The sequence below is a fragment of the Bubalus kerabau genome, chromosome 6, assembly GCF_029407905.1.
Source record: "Bubalus kerabau isolate K-KA32 ecotype Philippines breed swamp buffalo chromosome 6, PCC_UOA_SB_1v2, whole genome shotgun sequence".
In the NCBI taxonomy this organism is placed as follows: Eukaryota; Metazoa; Chordata; class Mammalia; order Artiodactyla; family Bovidae; genus Bubalus; species Bubalus kerabau.
This window is the reverse complement of record NC_073629.1, coordinates 4,441,658-4,457,122: the sequence shown is the minus strand read 5'-3', so window position 1 is coordinate 4,457,122 and position 15,465 is coordinate 4,441,658. Positions and strand designations below refer to the sequence as shown.

The 15,465-nt window shown below is 43.5% G+C and overlaps 1 long non-coding RNA gene across 1 annotated transcript; it reads left to right on the top strand.

The window, feature by feature from the left end:
* The first annotated feature begins 4,789 nt into the window (after positions 1-4,789).
* On the top strand, positions 4,790-8,717 carry LOC129655907 (uncharacterized). The gene is made up of 4 exons (XR_008716131.1): positions 4,790-4,969; positions 5,321-7,557; positions 8,162-8,496; positions 8,595-8,717. It is a non-coding gene; the product is annotated as an uncharacterized LOC129655907 (long non-coding RNA).
* Positions 8,718-15,465: the final 6,748 nt, after the last annotated feature.

The window sequence follows — 15,465 nt, the reverse complement described above, 5'->3', positions numbered from 1 at the left end:
ATGGGAGTGAAGACCTAGGCAAATTGGTTTTGTGAGACACAAAAAACCCAGAGAGACTGAAGTTATCTCCCGTGGCCAAGGCCTTTTCAACATGCTAAGGCCCTGAAGATGTGTTGTACTGAGAAATGTTTTCCCTCAATAGTCAAGTAGATTTTTCAAAAATATTGAGGCTTTCCCCCTTCCTTGGTCATTTCTCTATTGTAACGTTAAGAGTCATATCACTTATACAGCTCTGTTGAAGAGAACTCTTGTCTATCTGCCCCTGGGGCGGCTATGCTGGCATGGTAAACTTCGACCCAGCGTGTAATGTATGGTCTCATTTTAAATTCTGCAAAATGCCGATTTATCTGATTTTTACCAGAGCAGAGAGATAAGGCAGTTACCCCCATGCAGCTCGACATCTCTATATCTTTGATATTGAACCTCAGGGAAGATAGGCGCACGAGCCGCGAAAAGGAGGCCGGTGCTGACACACATGTGAATGAGAAAACACAAGAGAGGAGACACACGCAATCTCTCGTGTGTTGTGCGTGTGTGTGTTGGGCGGGAGATGAATAATGTTAATAGCAATTTGCATCCCTACTGATTTAACGCGAGAGAAATAGGATTCTCCCCAGGTGTCCCGGATCCATTTAGGTGGGATTCGAGCGACCTCCAGTGGAGAATTCATAGAATTGCTCTCATTGCCTGAACACAGACCTTCTTCACTTTGGGGTGTCTTGTGATAAATATTGGAGAAGGCAATGGCACCCCACTCCAGTACTCTTGCCTGGAAAACCCCATGGACGGAGGAGCCTGGAAGGCTACAGTCCATGGGGTCGCTAAGAGTAGGACACGGCTGAGAGACTTCACTTTCACTTTTCACTTTCATGCATTGGAGAAGGAAATGGCAACCCACTCCAGTGTTCTTGCCTGGAGAATCCCAGGGACAGAGGAGCCTGGTGGGCTGCCGTCTATGGAGCCGCACAGAGTCGGACACGACTGAAGCGACTTAGCAGCAGCAGCAGCAGTAATAAATATTTGGGGCTGTCTTTACAACTTGGGTTTCCCTGGTGGTTCAGACAGTAGAGAATCTGCCTGTAATACAGGAATCGGGGTTCAATTCCTGGGTCAAGAAGTTACCCTGGAGAAGGAAATGACAACCCATTCTAGTATTTTTGCCTGGAGAATTCCGTGGACAGAAGAGCATGGTGGGCTACAATGGGGTTGCAAAGAGTCAACACGACAGAGCGACTTCCATTTACTTTTACAACTTGAATGGAAAATAGTTAGCTTATGCATATAATTTCAAGATAATTCATAAAAATCTTAATTTAAACTGTAATTTAAACTAAAAATCCAAGGTAAGTAGTTTTTTAATTAAAATATTTTAAAATAAAAACTCAAAATTCAAAAAAATTAATAAATAAAATAAGTAAATAAACATTTTTACATATAAATATAGTAATTAAGTAAATAAACATATATTTATATATAAAAATGCAAATTGTTTTGCTGTATATATAACAAAACAATGTAGGTATGTAAATGTCCAGGTCCAAGTGTTCTAGAAGATATAATTATTGGAGACTCGCATCTAGTCAGAACCAACAGTAATATGACAGTCATAGAGGATATGCTCTACATTGGTATTTTAAGTACCACCAGCAGCATTACTACATGTTATATGGGCTGTTTTTTGTTTGTTTTTAGTAAGTAGAAAAAAAATCTGGTAAGATTTTGAACAAAACTAAAGAAAAATTTTCCTTTGGATTTGCACGGAACCTTCTTTCCTAGGAAATTTAGACTATATTAAAATTTTGCAAAACATCCTTTATGTTCTTACGGTAAATTGAGTTGTTAGGATGGAGGCTCCTCAGATAACCGTTGATATAAATAGGCTTTTTGCCTGTTCTGGAGCAATTTTCCAAAGCTGTAGGTAAAACTGCAACGATTCTTTGTCATGCTAGGTGGAACAGTGTATTTCAGAATATTTAACAATTCTAGTCCCTACCCACAAATACCAATAGGGCCCCTCAATCACTGTGAGGATCAAAAATGCTCCGGTGTAAAGAAGTATCTTTGTGAAGTGTGACCCCAGACCTTCCTCTGATGCTGGGGAAGTTCCTGCCATGTGAGAACCTCCAGCTAGGGCTTTCTCTAAGATTTGGCAATGTGATGTTCTGATCTTTGCCTCCCACTATGGGGGACTCTTGAGAAGCCAGGCAGGAAATTCCAGAGGGAGTTGGAAGAAAGCCAAAGAAGGTGAGGGCTGGTGAAGAGTGGAGCATGTTTAAGGTCAGATCCATCCGGATCCAGGCTTCCCTGGTGGCTCAGAATCTGCCTGCAATGCAGGAGACCTGGGTTCAACCCCCAGGTCGGGAAGATCCCTTGGAGAAGGAAATAGCAACCCACTCCAGTATTCTTGCCTGGGAAATCCCATGGACAGAGGAGCCTGATGGGCTACAGTCCATGGGGTCACAACAGCTGGACACGACTTAGTGAGTAAATCAGCACTACACCAGCACCAGACTTGGATCTCACTGCTGCCTCGGGAGCCCATAAGGTGAAATGCCAGGGTCTGAAACCTGGCCCTTTATCTGCCAGCACCCGCATCTTCAGCTCTGCACTAGAAAGGCACCCCTGGCCTCCCACGCCTAGACATCTTAGAATTTTCCCTTGAAGGCCTTTCAGAGCACACCTATCTGATTCTTAATTCTGGACACTCTGTGTCTGACAAAACCAAAGATAAACTCAATAGAGACGATTTGCTATTGATAATAAGTACGATGATCCAAGAGTAGATTTGTTTGCCTGTTTGTTTTATATTGATGGCCCATTTTAAGCCAGAATTCCATAAAAGTGTAGTAAAAAGAACACTGGTTTGAATGGCTATTCATAGATATTTATCAGAAAAACATAGTGTTCCTTGTCAAATAAGATCAGAAAAATGCTGGCTTAAGCAAATTGTAGCAGGTATAAGTTTCACAAAGGGCTGTGCAAAATGTGTAACAGTTTTCTAAAACTGAATGTTAACTTTCTAACTCCCTACTCATTCTGACAGTGCAAGGGAGACATCATCGCAGCAAATGTTCTCAATCATTTCAGCACTTTCCCCTTCTCTAGTTCATCTTCTGGGAGTGATTTAAAATCATGGAGGGGCCTTCCTTCTGCAGGCTCTGTTGGCGCCCAAGTGACCAGACTTCAGACTCTGCCCTAGGTGACGTCCACTGCTGATGGACAGGTCCCGTCTGTTCTGTGGCTTCACTCTCTTCTGGAAACCTTGGCATGTGCATCCTGTCATCTCTCTCTGTGCCCTTTGGTTGGGAAACCCTGTCTCAACTTTCCCAAGGCTTTCCCCAGAGCAAACACTCAGCTCCTTTGCCCACCCCATAAGGAGACAGAGTCTTTACCATCTGAGCCACCAGGCAAGCCCATGAGAAGCTCCAGGACATTCAATAGCTGCAATCCTGTCCAGGCTAACCCCTGCAATAGAGGCCCAAGGCTCTCTCCTCTGGAACCTCCACACGTATCTAGATCTCTGTTATCCCACCCTCCAGACCACGCTTCACATGGTCTTGGCCTGTGGGATGATGGACCGGAGTGTCCTTTCTCAGAAAAATCCCACTAGTAGCTGCCTCTAATGTTTCCCCTCAGACTGACAGGCTGGGGCCTGGGACCCTTTGCTGCAGTGCTGCAATGCTTGTACCTGGACACATCTCGCCTCAAGCAACAAAATACAAAGAAACCATATGGGACTAAAAAGTAACTACAAGTACGGAGCAGTTGGGGCAAATTCTGGACCAAAGATACAAAAAAGATTGAAGCCCCCTACTGCCACTTCTGAACAGCCAGGAGCAAAACAGGCTACTGCACATGCCCTCTGCACTCAACACCACTGAAGGAGTGGGCAAACCACCCGAGCCACCCCTCCACTCTGCCCCAGACTCATCCCTACCCTCGCCTCATATAAGGAATAAGTTCACCACCCGCTCCCAGGGAGTGAGCAAGCAAGGGAACCTGTGGTTTGTTCTTGCTCCCTGCTGCTGCAGCAGGGGCCCCAGTAGAGCCTTGCCTGGATTTCTTGTCTGGTCTGGCCTCTAGTCAGTTTCTATTGATTGGGGAAGGCCAAGAACCCTGGTGAGTATCAAGACTCCAAAAAAAAAAAATCCTTTTCTAGTTCCGAAATGATTTTTAATGCCCTAAACCTGTGGCCTGAAATTGGCTTGGCAAATAATCTTTTACCTTCCAAGCCAGCTGATGAGAGTGGTGATTCAGATGATTTTGACCCTTGGGGGACAATGTTCGGAGACGTTTTTTATTGTCACAACTTATTGGAGGGTGGGCGCCACGGCCTCCAGTGAATAGAGACCAAGGACGCTGTTAAACATCCTTCAGTGCAGAGGACGGCCCTCCACAGGGAGTTCTGCTCCCTGCCACTGGAGTAAGGTTGAGACACACTCTGGCTTAGACTGGGAAACTTGTACTCATTTTGTTTCTATATCAGAGAGAAAAGGAATCAATTCACTGTTTTAAATTTCTGGCCTAATATTTTGTTCTAGTCGATGACCACACTCCTAGCTGCCAACTGTCATTTAACAGCCATGTTAACAATTTCCACTGGACCCTGGAAAATGCAAACACAAGCAGTTTGAGCAGAGACTGGGCTTTTCTAATCTTCCTGATCGCATGCACCTGGGTGCTAACACATGCTATCTCCTCTTTCGTCTTTGCGCGTCCTCAGTCAGACAGCAGAGGCAGGAGGGGCAGCCTTTTTTTGTCTTTGCAACGCTCTCTGAAACCTGGAAGCCAGGCCTGTGGGAACAGCAGTGGGCAGCCCTCAAACCAACCGGGTTTCTCTTTCAGGAGGAGCAGGCGAGAGGCTGTATTCTGAGGCGTATAGACCTGGGCCTGAATCCAGAGCTGCATCCTTCATGGTGTAACTGGCAGGCACCAAAAAGCTTCACACTGCCCTCAACATACCCGGAAGGTGAATGGAGGTGGTTTGTCTGTGTGATGCAGAAATTTAGGGGCTTGTAGAAGTTTTGGAGGGTCTCAGTCTTGAACCTGTGAAGTCAAGTGGGCCTTAGAAATCATTACTACCAACAAAGCTGGTGGAGGTGATGGAATTCCAGCTGAGCTATTTCAGATCTTAAAAGATGACGTTGTTAAAGTGCTGCACTGGATACACCAGGAAATTTGGAAAACTCAGCAATGGCCACAGGACTGGAAAAGATCGGTTTTCATTCCAATCCTAAAGCAGGGCAATGCCGATGAATGTTCACACTACCACACTCCTTTCATGTGCTAGCAAACTAATGCTCAAACTCTTTCATCCTAGGCTTCAACGGTCTGTGAACCGCGAACTTCCAGATGTACAGCATGGGGTCGCAGAAGAGTCGGTCATGACTTAGTGACTGAAAAACAGCCCTTCAACCAGACAAGTTCTGATTTCTAACTTTCTACATGTTGGACTTATGAGATCAAATTGAAAGAAATAATTCCAAGTATAAAGAAAGGCAGAAAGACAGCCTAGAAAATGTGGCTATGGCGTCACCTTCTCCAAAGGACACGTGGAGGCTCATGCCCCCTTTCTCTCCTAGAGTACACAGCCCAGCTTGGAGGGGGCGTGTGCAGTCCCCTTCATGGGAGCATGAGGCGCCAAGAGTAGAGACGAGAGAGCTGGGGAAGGCCTCAGGGCCAGAGCCACAGGGAGAGCCTATCCAGCCTCTGTCCTGGGCCCACCCAGGCAAGATCACCACCCCACGTGTGTCTGCATCCTGAGCTGGTCTGAGCAGCCCTGCGCATCCTGAGGGAGTGTGGAGGACGGCGGAGAGAGGCTCGTGTCCTTGGGTGTCCTCTTGCCAGCACCTGCCGCCTCTGCAGAGGCAGAGGAGGACTCAGCTGTGCGGCGGCTATGGCTCCCAACGTCCAGGGCACACTTGTGTCACGAGGAGCATCTGTCTCAGCCATAACACGTTTAGGCTGGTGGTTTTGTTTACATGACCCCAAACAACGAGTCTGAGTAAGATCGTCACACAAAGACTGATGGGGTAGGGCAATAAGGGGACAGAAAAAGCTGACATCGTTTAAACAAAGAATGTGATACAGCCTTAGATGGCTGAAGCCACACTGTGAGTTAATTGCAAAACACTTCTAGAGACTCGGCTTCTCTGGTGGCTCAGAGGTTAAAGCGTCTGCCTGCAATGCGGGAGACCCAAGTTCAATCCCTGGGTCGGGAAGATCCCCTGGCGAAGGAAATGACAACCCACTCCAGTATTCTTGCCTGGAGAATCGCATGGACGGAGGAGCCTTGTAGGCCACACTCCATGGGGTCGCAAAGAGTCGGACACGACTGAGCGACTTCACTTTCTTCACTCTCTAGAGACTTCTCATCGAGTGACGTGACAGCAAGAAAGTAGGCAAGGAATGAGTAGGGCTGCTTCTTAAATAAGATAGGTTTTTATGAGTACAGCGTTTACAGAATTAGCAATAACAATGGGAAAAGGCACAAACTGATGCTCAACAGCCCTGCCATAGATAAAACCTGCCCCCTCCTTAACTAACAGGGTCTTCTACTGGCACAGTTATACCCTTTGTGAGTTATCATCATCATCATCACTATTATTTTGCAGTGGTCCTTAATCCTGGCTGGTATAATAATCATGGAAGAGCTTGAAAAACATACCAACAACTCCAGGTCCCCACCCAATAACTGAATTAAAATTTCAGAGAGGACAGCCTAGGAATTCGATATTTTTTAACCTTCCCCTGAGATTCTAATGTGCCACCTGGGTTGAGAAGCACTGTTCTAGCTTTGCATATAAACATGCTAGATGACAGCATTTTAGAAATTTTATTGTCCAGAAAAAAAGAAGATTCCTTCTTTTGTTCCTTGGTTTTGTGACTCCATTGCAGTGCTTCTCAAACCTGGCTACACATTAGAATCACCTAGGGAGCTTTAAAAAAACGATTGTTGCCCTGGGCCCCACCCCAACCCAATTAAGTCAGAAACTCTGGGGGTGGGAATTGGCATCAGCATTTTTTAAAAGCCCCCTCGATGATTGTAATGTGTGGCCAGGATTTCAAACCACTGCTCTCCTTGTAGGGGTCTCAACCTCGGCTGCACATCGGAGTCATCTGGGAGATTTAAGAAACTACTAAGACCTGGGTACCATCTCCAAAGAGCCTGATTTAATTGGCCTGCTGGGAGATCTGGGCAACAGAAATTGTTAAAGCACTCCAGGTGATAATGGCGTGCAGTTAAGCTTGAGATCACTGGGTCTTCAGAAGGTTGAGCCAGAGAGAGACAGAGAGAGAGGGGGAGGGAGAATTCCAGCAGTGTAACATGATGAGAAAATGCAGAGGAACGGCTGAACTATTTTTAAACCATAGCTGTTACTGAATGCAAGTTCATGTGCCCCACACACAGTGAGACCAAACAAACCAGAACGTTGGAGTTTGAAGCAGAAAAAGGTTTATTGCAAGACCAAGCAAAGAAAATGAGCGGCTTATGCCCAAAAATTTGGGCTGGGGGCTGCAGATTATGTGACTTTCTTCTAATCTGCTGGTGGTGAGGTAACAGGGCTATTTTCCAGGAATCTTGTGTTCAGTCTGAAGTCACTGTCCCCCACGTGGAAGAGGGCCTTAGAGCTCTTCTGCTGTCTTGCAGAAGAGCTCAAAGATACTGTTATGTATATTTTTTCAGGAGGAGTGAGAGTGCTGCTTTACTCCTGCACTATTTTTTCTTGATTTCTCCTCCTTCATTTCTGCATTCCCTCACTTCTCTGTTTGAATCTACCCTTTGGAACTCAGGGAAGGTCTAGGAGGCTTAATGAAGCCTGTTTCTTATAGATAAGAAACAGGGGACATGGAAAGGATTTGAACCTGAGTGGGCCCTGCAGGTTCCTAATCAGTTTCAAAGCCATTTCTTCTTTCTGATCTAATAAGTATGATTGGCTCTGTGGCACCAGAGAACAAGAAATGTGATGTCCTTTCATTGAGTTTGGCTCAAGCCTGGGTTGGTGGCCAGTTTGATGTCCATCTGTCAAGGCTCCTTCCCACTTTCACCCTCCCTGAAAGATGCTGAGTACCAAAGACATCCATTTCAACAGGGTGGTTGGAGCATCTTCCCAAATAACGTTTCTGTCTACATAACCCATCCCCCTTGCTCTTTTCTCAGATTTCCAGTTCTACTCAGGATGGCTGTGTGCACCTCAAATCCTCTTTCCCAGCTTCTCCTAGAAGTGGCATGTGTCAGCTCTGGTCAGTAAGGAAATTGTTAAGACATTTTCATTTTCTTATCTTGAGCTCTGGTAAGATAGAGAGAGGCTGACCAGAGGTGAAGCAGGTCTAAAGCAACAATTCAAGAAAACCCACAGCCAAGGACGGCCAAGCAGAAGGACTGAAGAAAGTTAGGACGGGGTGCCTTCATGGGGCCGCAGCATCAGCCCTGGTCTGGAACACAGTCTGTTCCTAACTTTGTCATTGCTCTACACTGGTGATGTGATGGCACAGGTGAGTGCTAGGTGTTTGCCCTCTGTCTAATTGACAAGTTGCTTTCCATGTGGGGAATTTTGTTCTCTGAAGGAGTCAAGCTCTTTCCATCATTTCAGCCCATCATCAGTGATGTATCAGGGATGTCACCCCTCATGATGCAAGATGGCTGCTGAAGCTCCATGCAACACACATTCTTATATTACAATGTTCCAGTGTGGAAAAGGAAGGGACACTCTCAATATCCAGGTGAAAACTATTTTCTAGAAGTCTTCAGTAAACTTCCTCTTAGGCACTGTTAGTCATAATTAGGTTGTTTACACAGCCCTATGTCAATTGTTGGCAAAGGAACATGAGATTACCATGACTGGCTTAGACCAACCATGTATCTTCCACTGGACTTCAGGAGGAACCCACCAACTGGGCATGCTGCTGCTCCAACCCTTACCTAAGTTGGGTTTCTTTTATTAATAGCAAGCAACAGGCTCTGCCACAGGGGCCAACCTGGTGACAAGGGAAGAAACGGTATTAGAGGCAGAGAGAAAAGGATGTACCAAGATAAAGACACAGGAAAACACATGTTGATTGCAGGCAGCAATAAACTATTTACTTTGTTCACATAAAGTCATGCCCCCCTGCAAGAAATATAGTCCCCAAGAAAGGGACTCATAGAAGTTGGGTCAAAGACACAGCATAGCTTCTTGATTGGACATGACAGTGACCTCTTTATCAGTTATCATGCAGACCCAGTACACTATGCCTTTGTGATAAGCAAGGGGTCATTTAGATCATATGGCACTGTGTGGTCAGGAAAGCACCAACTCCAAAGTGAAGCATGCTAGGTAAGGAGCCATTTCACCATTGTAACATCAGCTCAGAGGTCCTACAGGGCCCACAACGTACTGATTAGGGCCTGACCCACACAGTCCCTTTCAAACTCCTGACATTTTTGGCCTTCCTTATTCTAATGGAATCCCTTCTCAGCCTTGGACAGATTCTCTTAAAACCAAACTTATTAACATACTTTTTTTGTCTAATAATGACTTTAATTAGCCACGGTTGCATTTAAATTGCTTCTGCATTTAAATTATTTATTCTAATAAAAAATCCAAAATAATTTTTAACTGCTTGGCTCAAAGATGTTTGCTGCAATATTTTTATGACACTGAAAAAATTGCAATGAGGTCCATAAAGAATAATGGTTAACTGAATTACATTTAACTGTGGGATGGTTATTTAACTTACTTAACTTATATGCAGAGCATGTCATGAGAAATGCGGGACTGGATGAAGCACAAGCTGGAATCAGGATTGCTGGGAGAAATATCAATAACCTCAGATATGTAGATAACACCACCCTTATGGCAGAAAGTGAAGAAGAATTAAGGAGCCTCTTGATGAAAGTGAAAGAGGAGAGTGAAAAATTTGGCTTAAAACTCAAAATTCAGAAAACTAAGATCACAGCATCCGGTCCCATTACTTCATGGCAAATAGATGGGGAAACAGTGGAAACGGTGGCTGACTTTATTTTGTGGGGCTCCAAAATCACTGCAGATGGTGATTGCAGCCATGAAGTTAAAAGACGTTGACTCTTTGGAAGAAAAGTTATGACAAACCTGGACAGCTTATTAAAAAGCAGAGACATTACTTTGCCAACAAAGGTCCATCTAGTCAAAGCTATGTTTTTTCCAGGAGTCATGTATGGATATGAGAGTTGGACTATAAAGAAAGCTGAATGCCGAAGAACTGATGCTTTTGAACTGTGGTAGAGAAGACTCTTGAGAGTCCCTTGGACAGGAAGGAGATCCAACCAGTCCATCTTAAAGGAAATCATTCCTGAATATTCATTGGAAGAACTGATGCTGAAGCTGAAGCTCCAATACTTTGGCCACCTGATTTAAAGAGTGGACTCATTTGAAAAGACCCTGATGCTGGGAAAGACTGAAGGTGGGAGGAGAAGTGGACAACAGAGGATGAGATGGTTGGATGGCATCACCGACTCAATGGACATGAGTTGGAGTAAGCTCCAGGAGTTGGTGATGGACAGGGAGCCCTGGCGTGCTGCAGTCCATGGGGTCACAAAGAGTCAGACATGACTGAGCAACTGAACTGAACTGATGGAATGGAATAATAACTTAGTTATAAATACTTAAGTGTTAAAATTTAACTGTATAGAACCATGAAAAGATATTTATGGCATATGGTTAAGTTAAACAAAACTTGATCATATGAAAGGCCAAGATTGTTAGGTCTTCTCTGTTTACTACAAGTGGAGGAGGTGGAAAGGCCAGTACTCATATGCACAACTATTTTTCAGGACTCTTATAACAAAGTATCATAGACTGTGTGGATTATAAACTACAGACAGTTATTTCTCACAGTAGCAGAGATGCAAGTCCAAGATCAGGGAGCCAGAGTTGTGTTCTGGAAAGAACACTCTTCCAGGTGCAGACAGCCAACTCTTTGCTGTGTCCTTACACTAAAGAATGGGCACAGGAACTCTTGGGGGGAGAGGGGTACTCAATAAGGGCACTAATCCCTTGCAAGCGGACTCCACCTTCACGACCTAGTCACTTCCCGAAGACCCTCTGAGTATCATCAGCTTGGGACTTAGTTTACAACATACAGATTTGCTGGGGACACAAATTTTCAGTCTTCAACAGCCCCATTCAAATTCCAGAGTCTGATGTACAAGATTAACGCCTTGTGGCAGAGGAAGGAGAAAGGAAAGAGGAGGGGGTGGGTTTGAGAGAAGAATCTGAAGTGACCTATGACAAGGAGGCTGTTGTTATTCAGTTGCTCAGTTGTGTCCAACTCTTTGTGACCCCATGGGCTGCAGCATGCCAGGGTTCTCTGTCCTTCACATCTCCAGAAGCTTGATCAAACTCATGTCCATTGGGTCGGTGATGCCATAATGACAGTAGATAGCTTTCTCTTGTTCAAGTGTACTGACTCTAAGTCATTGATATTGTTATATGGAGACATAATAATTTGAAAAGAGCTTTCTGAAGTTAGCATGTTCTGTTAACCTTAGAATTTTCCAGTTTCATAGAGGTTTGTCCATTCTAGGATACTAGGGAAGGAATCTAAATGTCTTGTTTGGTTGTGGTGGTGGTTTAGTTGCTAAGTTGTGTCCAACTCTTGCGACCCCATGGACTGTAGCCTGCCAGGCTCCTCTGTCCATGGGATTCTCCAGGTAAGAATACTGGAGTGGGTTGCCATTTCCTTCTCCAGGGGATCTTCCTGACCCAGGAATTAAACCGGGTGTCCTGCATTGCAGGCAGATGATTTACCAACTGAACTATGAGGGAAGCCCCAAATGTCTTGTTTGTAAATCAACAATAGTGAAATCTCAGAAATACTTTGGAAATTCTAATATTATTATACGTTATTGTATATTTGATTTAGGTCAGACCTGAATGGTCTAGTGATTTTCCTTACTTTCTTCGATTTAAGTCTGAATTTGGCAATAAAGAGTTCACGATATGAGCCACAGTCAGCTCCTGGTCTTGTTTTAGCTGACTGTATAGGGAGATGGTGATGGACAGGTAGGCTGCTACGGACAGGGAGCTTGATGGTGTGCTGAGATTCATGTGCTCGCAAAGAGTCGGACACAACTGAGTGACTGAACTGAACTGAATAGTCAGATGTATTTTTGCATCTTCAGCTGCAAAAAATATAATCAATCTGACTTCGGGATTGACCATCTGGTGATGTCCATGTGTAGATTCTTCTCTTGTGTTGTTGGAAGAGGATATTTGCTATGGCCAGTGCGTTCTCTTGAAAAAACTGTTAGCCTTTGACCTGCTTCATTTTGTACTCCAAGCCAAAATTTGCCTGTTACTCCAGGTATCTCTTGACTTCCTACTTTTGCGTTCCAGTCCCCTATAATAAAAAGGACATCTTTGGGGGGTGTTAGGTCTAGAAGGTCTTGTAGATCTTCATTGAACCATTCAACTTCAACTTCTTCTGCATTAGTGGTTGGGGCATAGACTTGGATTACCGTGATATTGAATGGTTTGCACTGGAAATGAACAGAGATGGTTCTTTAATTTTTGAGATTGCATCCAACTACTACATTTCAGACTCTTTTGTTGACTGTGATGGCTACTCCATTTCTTCTAAGGGATTCTTGCCCGTTGTAGTAGATACAGTGATCACTTGAGTTAAATTCACCCATTCCAGTCCATTTTAGTTCACTGATTCCTAAAATGTCGATGTTCACTCTTGCCATCTCCTGTTTGACCACTTCCAATTTGCCTTGATTTATGGACCTAACATGCCAGTTTCCTGTGCAATATTGCTCTTTACAGCATCAGACTTTACTTCCATCACCAGTCACATCCACAACTGGGTGTTGTTTTTGCTTTGGCTCCATCTCTTCATTCTTTCTGGAGTTATTTCTCCACTGATCTCCAGTAGCATATTGGGCACCTACCTACCTAGGAAGTTCAAAAAAAAAAAAAGCAAGAGGGTTCCAGAAAAACATCTACTTCTCCTTTATTCACTACATCAAAGCCTTTGACTCTGTGGATAACAACAAACTGTGGAAAATTCTTGAATAGATGGGGATACTAGACCAGCTTACCTGCCTCCTGAGAAATCTGTATGCAGGTCAAGAAGCAATAGTTAGAACTAGACATGGAACAACAGACTGGTTCTGAATCAGGAAAGGAGTACGTCAAGGATGTATATTGTCACCCTGCTTATTTAACTTGTATACAGAGTACATCATGCAAAAGGCTGGGCTGGATGAAGCACAAGCTGGAATCAAGATGGCTGGGGGAAATACCAATAACCTCAGATATGCAGATGATACCACACATATTGCAGAAAGTGAAGAAGAACTAAAGAGCCTCTTGATGAAAGTGAAAGAGGAGAGTGAAAAAGTTGGCCTAAAGCTCAACATTCAGAAAGCTAAGATCATGGTATCCAGTCCCATCACTTCATGGCAAGTAGATGGAGAAACAATGAGAACAGTGACAGACTTTATTTTTTGGGGCTCCAAAATCACTGCAGATGGTGCAGTGATTTTAAAATTAAAAGATGCTTGCTCCTTGCAAGAAAAGCTATGACTAACTTAGACTGCATATTAAAAAGCAGAGACATTACTTTACCAACAAAGATCTGTCTAGTCAAAGCTATGGTTTTTCCAGTAATCATGTATGGATGTGAGAGTTGGACTACAAAGTAAGCTGAGTACCAAAGAATTGATGCTTTTTGAACTGTGGTGTTGGAGAAGACTCTTAAGAGTCCCTTGAACTGCAAGGAGATCCAACCAGTCCATCTTAGAGGAAATCATTCCTGAATATTCATTGGGAAGAATGATGCTGAAGCTGAAACTCCAATACTTTGGCCACCTGATTTGAAGAATGGACTCATTTGAAAGGACCCTGATGCTGGAAAAGATTGAAGGTGTGAGGAGAAGGGGATGACAGAGGATGAGATGGTTGGATGGCATCACTGACTCGATGGACATGAGTTTGAGTAATCTCTGGGAGTTGGTGATGGACAGGGAAGCCTGGCGTGCTGCATGCCATGGGGTCACACAGAGTCAGACACAACTGATCTACTGAACTGAACTGAACTGAACTGATTGTATATTTAAGTGGAAGAAAATAGGAATTGAAAAAGTGAGCTAAAATACCTTGGATTATAAGATGCATCCCAATTTCAGACATGCTAATATGTGAAAATATGTACATCATAAAGGCAAAAAAAAAAAATGAGACTACAAATGTGAGCTTTTACTGAGTCTATTACATACCAGACATTTTATATTCATTCTTTAAACACTCACGACATTTATATATGGAGTGCTCTGTTATGTTCATTTTATGCATCAGGAAATTAAAGTACAGAGAAATTAAGAAACTTACATACCTTGTTAAATAGTGAGTGATGTATGAGACCATGATTCCAAACCCAAGTTCAGTCTGACATTTCTCATTATACCATACTGCTCTCAGTGATTTTGCAAATACTTTTCCTTTGGGGGAGAAAAAAGCAAAAAGAGTTGTAGAAAGTTCAACTTGCCCTTATAGATACTCAGCTGCACTGCCTGGACAGTAAGAGATGGCTCAGGATCACCATTTTGCAGCACCTGGGTATCAATAGATCTAGGCAATAATCATCAAAAATATTATAGACCCTCCAGTGGAAATACACAAATCACCTCTAAAGCAGTTTTAACAACAACAACAACAACAACAAAATTACATCCAAATTTGGTCAATCTTCTAGTTCTAGGCACTAATCTTAGAAAATATAGGAAACAGAGTAATACATTAACATCACCACAGTAATGAAAACAGAAGCCCAGCCCATGAGAAAATCTATAGGACAAGCAACTTGTTTTTTTCCCCCACAAATTAGTTGTTAAGGGAAAAGGTGAGACTACTAAAAAAGAATTAAGAGACTTATTAATCAACTACGAAGCATGGACTTAATTTATATCCCTATTCAAAACAAACTATAAGAAAAATATTATAAGACAATTGAAGGGATGCAAACACTAATTGGGGCTTACAAATAGCTGTGAAAAGAAGAGAAGTAAAAAGCAAAGGAGAAAAGGAACGATATGCCCATTTGAATGCAGAGTTCCAAAGAATAGCAAGGAGACATAAGAAAGCCTTCCTCAGGGATCAATGCAAAGAAATAAGAGGAAAACAATTGAATGGGAAAGACTAGAGATCTCTTTAAGACAATTAGAGATATCAAGCGAACACTTCATGCAAAGATGGGCGCAATAAAGGACAGAAATGGTATGGACCTAACAGAAGCAGAAGCTATTAAGAAGAGGTGGCAAGAATACACAGAAGAACTATACAAAAAATATCTTCACGACCCAGATAATCACAATGGTGTGATCACTCATCTAGAGCCGGACATCCTGGAATGTGAAGTCAAGTGGGCCTTAGGAAGTATCACTACGAACAAAGCTAGTGGAGGTGATGGAATTCCAGTTGAGCTATTTCAAATCCTGGAAGA